We start from the raw sequence: 10,639 nt of genomic DNA on the forward strand, positions 1-10,639 counted from the left end.
ATCAAGGAAGAGGAAAGACTGCCCATGGTGGGAGAGGGGAACTGGCTAAACAACTTTCTTCAGAAACACAATACTCCAGGATACTTCCCACTTGGCTCTGTCTGCAGCAGTGACTCTCCAGAGGCTGTAAGGCCTTGTTGTAACGTAACATTGCCATTCATCCAGCACCTACAGTGTGCCACACACTACTCGTGTGGATACATTTATTCTTTTAATTCACATAGATCTTGGGGTGGGTCCTATTATTTCCATCCTATTACAGATGGATTTAAGGAAATTGAGATACAGAGAGGTTAAGCACTTTTCTAAAAGACAAAGAGCTACCAAGTGGTGGAGGTGATTGTTTGGGTAGAATAGCACCCCTTCTGCCCTCGTGCAGTTCTGCCCCTCTAGTAAGGTTTGCTTCCACTGCGTGGGAAAAGGAAACGAAAGAGAGAGTCGGGAGGAGAACATAGTCAGATACAAATGGACTTAGGTGATTCACCCACGCTGCTCAGCCAAACACTGCCTCCTCAGTCTTACAGTGGAGTTTGACACCTACTGCTTGCTCATTTCTCAGGTGACAGTGATGCATGCTGTCCTGTGCCAGGGAGCATCCTGAGACAGGGCTCAAAGTCCAGGCCTCCAGCAATGTGCTACACCAACCACGACCGAGACCAGAGCCCAACAAGGCACCCCGTTCTTGGCTAGCTCCTGTGGCCATGAGGAGGTTGGCTCAGGCCCTGGGCTCAGCTCTTCTCAGTAAGAAATGGAAACTGAGCATGACAAGCTGGCCTGAGGGAGGGACATTTCGCTTCCTGGCTGCCTTGTCAGCCAAGGAGGTGGCTTAGCATGTGTGACCAAGTTTCCCCCACCTGCTCACCGTTCCTACCAGGCAACCAGAGCTTCCCACCGAGTCTTTTCTCCTGGGCATTTTACCTAGTTCTCTTTTGGTTTTCTCTAGAGAGAAGAAAAGAAAAGCCAACGGATTTCTCCCTGAGAGATTACAGGTATGTGCCAAGGTTCCCAGGAAACTGCCAGCTTACCTCTCATGACTAATGACCTCTCCTGACAAGTAGACAATAGACATTCAAAGCAGTACTGCCACTGACTAAAAGTAAATTGCCACTTCTTAAAGAATACTAGGTGTTGGGGCATTGTGAGTAAAAACACTACCTGTGACAGAGGCATCCCGTATTGGTGCCAGTTTGTGTCCCAGATGCTCCACTAATGGCCTGGGAAGGGCAGTGGACGATGGCCCAAGTCCCTGGGCCCATGCCACCTGTGTGGGAGACCCAGATGAAGCTCTTGGCTCCTGGCTTCAGATTGGCCCAGCTCTGACATTCGCAGCCATCTAGAGGTTGAACCAATAGATGGAAGATCTTTCTGTGTCTCCCTCTGTATGTGTAACTCTGACTTTCAAATAAATAAATTAATGGATCTTTTTTAAAAAGAGAGAACACAAGGCATTCATAGGTAAAATTAGACCTCCTTCCATCTGCAGATGTGGAGCTAGGGCAAGCAAGTGAAGACTCTCAAACCCTTTGTATAGAACAGGGAAACCAGATCAGCTGGACCAGTCACTCCTGCTCTCTGGACAGCATGTGCTTTATTTTCTAATTTGAAGCCAAATTTAAAGGTAAATATATGAAGCAAAAATTACTTATTTCCCTGTTGGACAGACTAAGAAAATGTTGATAAGGAAACAAGGGGACTTTGTTACCTGGACCAGGATGTGAAGGAAGCTCTTTGTTTTGGAGAGGATTTTGCAGTAAACTGTTCCTTTTACCAGGATAATACAGTCCCTAGGGAGCACATAAGCGATAGGTTAATAGAACCTGAGATCTTTATCAGTTAACTAATAATTTTAACAGTATAATATAATATAACATTGGGGCTTCTCAAAGTCACCAAGTCCTACCAGAGACATCACCTCCTGCCTTAACGATTCTGGATCCATTGGCCTAAACCCCTGCCAGTTGTTCCATGCTGCCCTCTCACCCCACTGCCACCTCCTTAGGAGAGTCTTGCTCAGTCCCCTGTACCAGGAAATCTCCTACCTGTAATACTTGAGAGTTCTTTTGCCATCTTTGTGTTAAAGAACCCCTGTCTGAGATGAAGCTGCCACTTGTCTCTAGGCCAGGCTCCTCTTCACAATCATGCCATGAACCAGGTTTTCTAGAGTCTACAATGGAAGGACCCCAGGTAAAGCTAACACTATGGCTGCATTCGTTCACTGGTCTTTGCTGAGTGCCCGCTACGTGCCAGGCTTGACTTGGACCCAGAAGATGCACTAGTGAGCCAAATAGATGATTACTCCTGCTCTCACAGAGCATCCTGGTATATATAAACAAAGTAAAAAAGTTTAAATATATTTTATATATGTATATTAGGAAGCCTTGGAGAAAAACAAAGCAGAGATGGAAGATAGCCAAGGAAACTGGTTGCAGGGCCCAGGAACATCCAAGTCAGAGGGGATTATAGGAAAGGGTTGCCTTTTGGCCTGGCTATCACTGCTCCACCAACTTCCAGACCGTACACTTTTACCAAGAGCGACTCCTATACTTGCCTCTCATCCTTTGAACCTTCTGTTCCTCTCACTCCCTCCACCACCAGAAGTTGTGCCTCCACATCTACCCCCAGATTCTCCCGAACTTCAAGGTCTAGCTCATGTCCCAGCCTGTCCCCAGCTCCTCTGAGACAGACAGATCTCTCCCTTCTCTGAGTGCCATCGCAGTGTCATTCTCTAAGTGTTGCTTCTTTATTGTTCTCAACTGATGCAAGCTGTGACAGAGGGAAGCAGAGGTCCCAGAATGGGGCTTTGAGTACAGCTGTGTTTGGTAATCAGGCTGAGGGGCTTCAATGGGTCCTCAGTGGGATTTTTTGAGAGCTGAATCCTCCTTCTCTTCCAGGAAGCTGCAGTTTTTTCTCCCCAAGCTCTGAATCACTTCTCCAGTCTCTCTCAACAGAAACTGCTAACATGCATCTGATAGAATTCGTTTGAGTTTCCTTTTCATCACTTCAACATCAAATCTCTATTTTCATCATCGCCTTCCTACTCAAGAGAGAATTCTAGCTAATTCTTTTCTAAGACAAAATGCTTCACTTATGCTTTTCCATCATGGCCATTCCATGTGCTCAAGGATATTGGTCTCTGTTATCCAAAACTCCTTGTTCACCTTGTTATCCTGGCTCCCCCTTCTTAGCATCCACACAAGTTGGAATCTTCTCCATTAACAATAACAAAAAGTCTTGGTACTTCTTCATTGATGGCTTGGCTGCTATCAAACCATTCCCAAGAGAAAAATAAATGAGTTAGAATATAGACTTGCGAAGTAGATTGGTTTTAGTTTACTTATCAGCTCTGTTGTTGCTAATTGTGTGGCTTTGGGAACTTCACTTAGCCTCTCTGATATTTCAGTTTTCTCATCTGTAAGATGAAGATAATAAGAATATCTTATGCCAGCGCTGTGGCTTAACAGGCTAATCCTCCGCCTTGCGGCACTGGCACCCAGGGTTCTAGTCCCGGTTGGGGCACCGGATTCTATCCCGGTTGCCCCTCTTCCAGGCCAGCTCTCTGCTATGGCCCGGGAAGGCAGTGGAGGATGGCCCAAGTTCTTGGGCCCTGCACCCGCATTGGAGACCAGAAGAAGCACCTGGCTCCTGGCTTCGGATCAGCGCAGTGCGCCAGCCGCAGCCTTCTCACGCCATACTCTGTGCCTGCTGATGTCATCAATGTGCCTGTCTTCAACTGTTGCCGGCATTCCATAATCTCTCACACCTTTGTCAGGCCTGACCAGCCAGACAGAGGGATGTCCTATCAGATATGCATTTGCAACATGTAAATCTTCTCCTTCTGGTACATTGCTCAAAGTCTCTGTTTTGACACTGTCACAAAAGTCAGACATCTACAGCCTTTGTTCTACACCTGTGTGTGCTTTGCATTTCACAAATCAGTTTTCACCTCCCCCCACTCATTAACTCTTAACAAGGACCCTAAGAACCTTATCTAATAAAGTGATTTACTAAGTCCTACTTTGGAGGAATCTTCTTTTCCCAGAATGAAATGTGAACATATTTTCCAATTTTTTAAAGAAAGATTGGTGTAATTCCTTTTTTATGAAGGCATGAGTTGAGGCTGGCACTGGTTAAGTAACTTGTCCAAGGTGTTATAAAGGTCAAGTGAGATAATATGTGTTGTGGACATTTATGTACTATAAAATATCATGTAAATGCAAGGTTTTCTCTCCAGAGCAGTCCCTGGGTTGTTTGCAGGGGCCAGGCGAGCTGCAGGAAGGGCATCCTGGGGGACAGTGGACACATGGCACTGTAGCTGAGCTCCCCTTTGTTGTCAGCCAAGGACATGGGAAAACTTCCATCTAGCTGCCCAAGATCACTCGGTGGCTGTGGGCACGCAAGGCCTGTGAGCCACATACCACTGGCTCCTGGACAAAGCCAGAAAATTGAGGCCATTGTACAACTACCTGGAAGGCCTCAGAGAGTTTCTTCTTCTGGGCTCCAATGATGAAACCACATTTGTGTGTGCTGGATTGGCTGACAGATCTTCATAAAAACAACACAACTCAGTTTGCTATTTTGATGGCCACAGGGTTTATTTGGTGAAGCTACTATCTTTTAATTATTCAAAAAAATAGAGTCTGTTTGCTGTTAATTTCTTTGTGGGGTTAGCAGGAGCTTCTCAGTTCTTTCACAGTTGTAGATAAAATTGAGAATTGGAAGCTAAATCAAAGCAATACAAGAGTTCTGATCACCTAAACAATCTAGATTTGGACATAACTACTAGGACTTAGTTCATTAATTGATTTTTAAAAGATTTATTTATTGATTGATTGATTTGAAAATCAGTTACAGAGAGAGGGAGAGAGCAAGAGCGAGAGCGAGAGAGAGAGAGAGAGAGAGAGATCTCCCACCTGTTGCCTCACTTCCCAGATGACTGCAAGGGCCAGTGCTAGGCCAGGCCAAACCCAGGAGCCAGAAGCTCCTTTCAGGTATCCTAAGTGGATGGCAGGGGCTCAAGCACTTGGGCCATCTTCTGCTGCTTTTCCCAGGCTGTATTGGAAGTGGAGCAGCCAGGACATGAATTGATGCCCATAGGGGATGCTGGCACCACTGGTGGCAGCTTTACCTGCTATACCACAATGCTGGCCCCTATTATTTGATTATTGACAAAGTGATGTTAACTGTGCTAAATTTTAGAGACACAAAAAGATCTAACTGTAATTGGTAGCTAGTGCTTGATTCAACAGAAAAATAAATGAAATTTATTTTTAATAAAGGAAAATTTTTTTCAGATTGACTTTTTTAATTTATTTTTTAAATTTTATTTAAGGAATAAAAACTTCATGAATTTCATATATACAAATAGTAAATGAAACTTTTAATAAAAATAAATGTGAGATGTTCTTGATTACTAATAAAATTTTAAATTACTGGTGATACAGAAAGATCAATAAATGTCGTAAGAGAAGTATACAGCATATAGAAACATAAGGCAAGGGAAATCAATTTAGTTAAGAGTGATTAGAATCTTGGAAGCAAGTAGGGCTTTAAAAAATGGAGAGAATGATAGAGGACCAGATTCTTCAGCTCTCTTTCTTGTCCCCATTTTCATATCTGTCCCTGATACCAAGTGGACATACGTGATTTTGCTTAGCACTTACAGGAAGTAGGTGGAGGTTTCCTTTCAATATGATAGGTGCGAGGCAACTTTCACAAAAACATATGGATATGAACCCAAGATGTCACCTTCCTGCAGAGTAAAATGCCATCTCTGCCACCTTTAAAAGCTCATAGCATACTGCTTGTCATGGGAACAGCAAAGGCTAGAGAACAAGGTAGTGTGCAGAACCGTGACCTGTATAAGCTTGGTCGACACCTGCACAAAGTCAGAGTAGGTATGTCCAGGTCATGAAGGATGGTGTGATGGCAATTAGGTCAGACCCAGGTCCCTCAGGCATACTGTTTAGGAAATATCACCTAGCTGCATGATGCCATCTGTGTAGTACAAAAAGGGTCTCATGGAATAAACTAAATAGATCTTATGTATATAAAGATAATTGAAAATGAATCTTGATGTGAATGGGATGAGAGAGGGAATGGGAGATGGGATGGTTGCAGGTGGGAGGGAGGTTATAGGGGGGAAAAGCCGCTATAATCCAAAAGTTGTACTTTGGAAATTTATATTTATTAAGTAAAAGGTTTTTTTTTTTTAAAAAAAAGGGTCTCATGGAAATCTGGGGGTATTTTAGGGGAAATCCACAGCTATTAACTGGAAAGTTAGCTTTGAGGGCAGAGTAGATGCAAGATATCTTCAAAAAGGTCATAAAAATGAGTATTAGGAAAAAAGTACATGGATTTCAATTTTTTTTGCACAAAAGTAAACATCTTTTAATTCCATTTTCTACAATTTTTTTGAAGGACTGTGTAGAGCCATCTATCCCACTAATGACAGATCACTTTGATTCTCATAAATCCAAGTTGAGACTCAGCCAGATTGGAATAAAATAGGTCAATGCACACTTTGAGTTACTGTGAACTCTAATTCCAGGAAGAAGGAGGTAATTCAGACAACCTCTCTCTCTGCAGCAGTTATTACCCACATCCTGAAAATCAGCCATGCATCTGAAGTTTGGTGTCCTACAAGTCACCCCATCACTATCATTATGATGCACACCAGATGCAGTTTCCATTCTTACTCCTACACAGAAAGAACAAGACAGAGAAAACAGTTCTCTTATCAAAATCAAGTTGAAGAATGTATGGCTTATATTTTAGTCTGAAGACCTTACAAATGACCTGAGGTAGTCTAGCAGTGGCCAGCCTGATTGGGCATAACTGGGATGCCCTCAGAGACTGAGCTGCCTACTTGCTGCACCGTCACTAATAATGTCTCATCACCGTTTGATTAAGTGATTGAGTCAGTCTTTATTTGCAAGAATCTTCTTTCTCCAGACTAGAAAAACAGAGATAGCTGCCAATTTTTTCAAAGGACTCTTGTGAAGGGTAGTGATGGTATGCTTGTACAGAGTTCTAGGTGGCTGCTAAGTGAAAAGCAGAACAAAGACCAAGTACAATCATTCTTTAACCTGTCATTGCTTTTAACAGCTAATTGGGAGTAGTAAAATCATAAGAAGCAGATCTGAAATAGGAATATCTCTGAACTATCTAGTCACAAGTTAGTGTTCCTTTGCCTAAAAAAAAAAAAAAGTAGTCATAGGTGTAGATTGTGCCTGTTAGTTATGAATTAGTTTTGTCATATTTAAGTTCAGACCACTGAGAGGTACTGTTCCCGGTGGTCTTAGGAAAGGTCAACTCCCTTGCCAAAATGGCCATCTGGTGGTGTTCAGTCAGTGCCCCAACTGGGCAGCTCTGCCCCAAGACAATGGGAAGAAATAGCAGAAATAGAGCCGACAATCTACTGAGAAGCTGTTGAGAATACGAGAAAGCTTTGTTTCAGTAATACAGTGTTTGAATTTTACCAGTTAGGCATGGTCTCTCCTAGATGTCAAAATCTGCCCTGTGAGCTGCACTGGATGCAAAGGAGGAAGAGGAAATGAAGAGAACTGAGCCACTAATAGAAAACGTTCACTTTAAGTCTCTGGTTGGGGGTTGTAAAGATCCACCTTCCTTGTGTAGGTCTCACTGGTGTGTGCAGCTTTTCTCAATGGTCTCCCTTACCACTTCCTTAGCACTAACTCCCATCCCCCATCCCACCTATAAGGAATGCTAACCTAAAATTCTCCTGTCAAAAGAATCTCTGAAACCTTCTCCCATGGCAGTACAACCAGATGGTGAAATGATGGCTCCCAAAAATGATCTGTTCCCTACAGCCTAAGAACACTACCAGGGTAAGAACCTAAAACAAGATGTAGAAGAAAATGACATACACGTGTCTAGAATTTGTTTTCCAGTGCTTGGTTCTAGCTAAAACAAACAAACAAACAAACAAAAACAGAAAACAAAAAACAAAAACCGAGCCTATAATGGCAGCAGTACTATTGCTTTTGTGGTGGCCATAAGTATGCACCATGCATCCTCTGCAGGGAGCATAATTGACTACAGATCCAACTGCCGCCTTTCTGGATCTGCCAGAACACACATGTTAGTGAAATCAGAGAAGACCCCCTAAAATTTACACTGAAATGTGGCCCCTTAAAGTTCCCTAGAAATGCTATCTGGGGTGCCACATATGCTACCGGAATTTGGGGTGCCATACAATTTCACCACGGGCTTATTATTAAATCCCCAACATTAATAAGCCCAAGAGGGTTCTTGCCTATATTTAGAGAAGAACTCTAAATATCGGCACAGATAAACGAGGCAGCATGGTACATTTTAAGCTTTTATTTATTGAGAAAGATACATAGGAGAGTGAGAGCATTATTTAAGAGAGAGAGGTGAATAGGGGTTCATACTGAGCACCAGGAACCAGCCACGTGGATGAGCATCTAGGCCAGGAATCCTGGAACACATGGCCTTTCCGGCCATGTGCCCTGGAGGTGCAGGGCTACAGCAAGCCCCCTCCTGGCATGAGGACAGGAAGAAGAGCAGGCCGGGCCACACCCGTGTCCCGGCTTTTAACCTACTTCCAAAGGGGAGTGGTTAATTAACCTGATTGTTTGGTGGGCACCCAGGTGTGGCCAGGCAGGGGAATGAGGCCACACAGGGGCGTGGCAAAGGCATCAGGTAGGGGCATGAGATCACACAGGGGTATGGTGAAGGCGTGGTCTTTCAGTCCACAAATCAAATCAATTTTAGCCTGTATGCCTGCCTACTTCATTAGGACCATACTTCCTGCAGGATGCTCCCAGCCTTTAATGAACCACAGAGGTAACATTAAGGCAAGTCCATTCCTGTAAGATATAGGACTCTTCTGATAAGTGGTTTTGACTTCAGGACACCCCATCAGGTTGGGCAAACCTTTCTTGGAACTGTGTTGCTGCCAAGATCCTTGCTATCCATGTCACCTTCATTCCCAATTGTCAGACCTGCACAGTGGTGTGTGAGATCACCCCACCTTCTCCTGTTCCATTCTCATTAATACTTCACAGGCACTGACCTCATAATTCTCTTTATGTACCTATTCCTCTCTCTTGAATCTGCTTCTCAGAAGACCTGAGCTAGAATAATCATTGATAGCAATATGTTGTTATCATCAACAATAATTTATTAATTGTTTTCTCTGTGAATGATACTCTCCCAGGGCTGAAGGATAGAAACTGAGTACAAAGGATACAGGTCATGGTCCCTACCACCAGGGAGACTTTCACTGACAAGGTAACATGACTCCCATAAATATGTTAGAAGAAGTAGAGTATATGCTTCTAACCAAATACTGTAGTTATTTGTTTACATGAATTTTCCCCTGTGTGTACCCCAGTGGGACCAGTGTTTTTAACCTTGGGTCAAGACTCACTATAAGGCTGTAAAATCATAGTAGTGAGTTACAACCAGCATCATGTCAAAATGAAACAGAGGGGTTTGTGTTGTGGTGCAGCAGGTTAAGCTGCCACCTATAACAACAGCATATCCTAAGAAGGCCAGTTTGAGTCTCAGTTGCTCTTCTGGAAAAGAGCACCTGGAAAAGCACACCTGGAAAAGCAGTGGAAGATGGCCCAAGTACTCAGGCCCTTGCCATCCACATGGGAAACATAGATGGAGATCCTGGCTCCTGGTTTTGGCCTGGCCCAGGCCTGACCATTTGGAGAGTGAAATAGTGAATGGAAGATTTCTCTCTTTCTTTCTCTCTCTCCCTCCCTCTCTGTAACTCTACCTTTCAAATAAATAAATAAATAAATAAATAAATATTTTTAAAAAAATGAAAATATTAGAAGGCACAGTATACAATAAGTATTATATTGTGAAACTTTTATAACATGCACAGATACAAATATGAGGGTATTACAATAAGTTTGTGGGAAAACTGAGTTATAGGATAAATTTAGGGGTAGGTGTTTAGCCTGGTGGTTAAAACACTGGTTAAGATGCCTAGTCCCAGATTGGAGTGCCTGGATTCAATAACTGACTGTACTCTTAATTCCAGGCCTGTAAATGTAGACCCTTAGAAGGATCAGATGATGGCACAAATGATTTGAGTTTCTGCCACCCACATGGGAGATGTGGATTGAGTTCCTGGCTCCCAGCTTTGGCCTCAGCCCAGCCCCAAACACTGTAGGCATTTGGGGAATGAACCAGCGTATGTAAGTGCATTCTCTCTCTCTCTCTCTCTCTCTCTCTCTCTCTCTCTGTGTGTGTGTGTGTGACTTTTAAACAAGATAAATTTAGGGGCCAGTGCAGTAGGTTAAAGCCCCGGCCTGAAGTGCAGGCATCCCATATGGCTGCTGGTTCTAGTCCCAGCTGCTCCACTTTCAATCCAGCTCCCTACTGTGGCCTGGGAAAGCAGTAGAAGATGGCCCAAGTCCTTGGGCCCCTGCACCCAAGTGGAAGATCAGGAAGAAGCTCCTGGCTCCTGGCTTCAGATCAGCGCAGCTCTGGCTGTTGCAGCCATCTGGAGACTGTACCAGTAGAAGGAAGACCTCTCTCTGTCTCTCCCTCTCTCTGTAACTGTGTCTTTCAAATAAATAAAATAAACCTTTTTTAAAAAAAAAAAAAGAAGATAAATTTATTTTGGTGCAAAACA

The sequence above is a fragment of the Lepus europaeus genome, chromosome 5 (genome assembly GCF_033115175.1).
Source record: "Lepus europaeus isolate LE1 chromosome 5, mLepTim1.pri, whole genome shotgun sequence".
NCBI classification, from domain to species: Eukaryota; Metazoa; Chordata; class Mammalia; order Lagomorpha; family Leporidae; genus Lepus; species Lepus europaeus.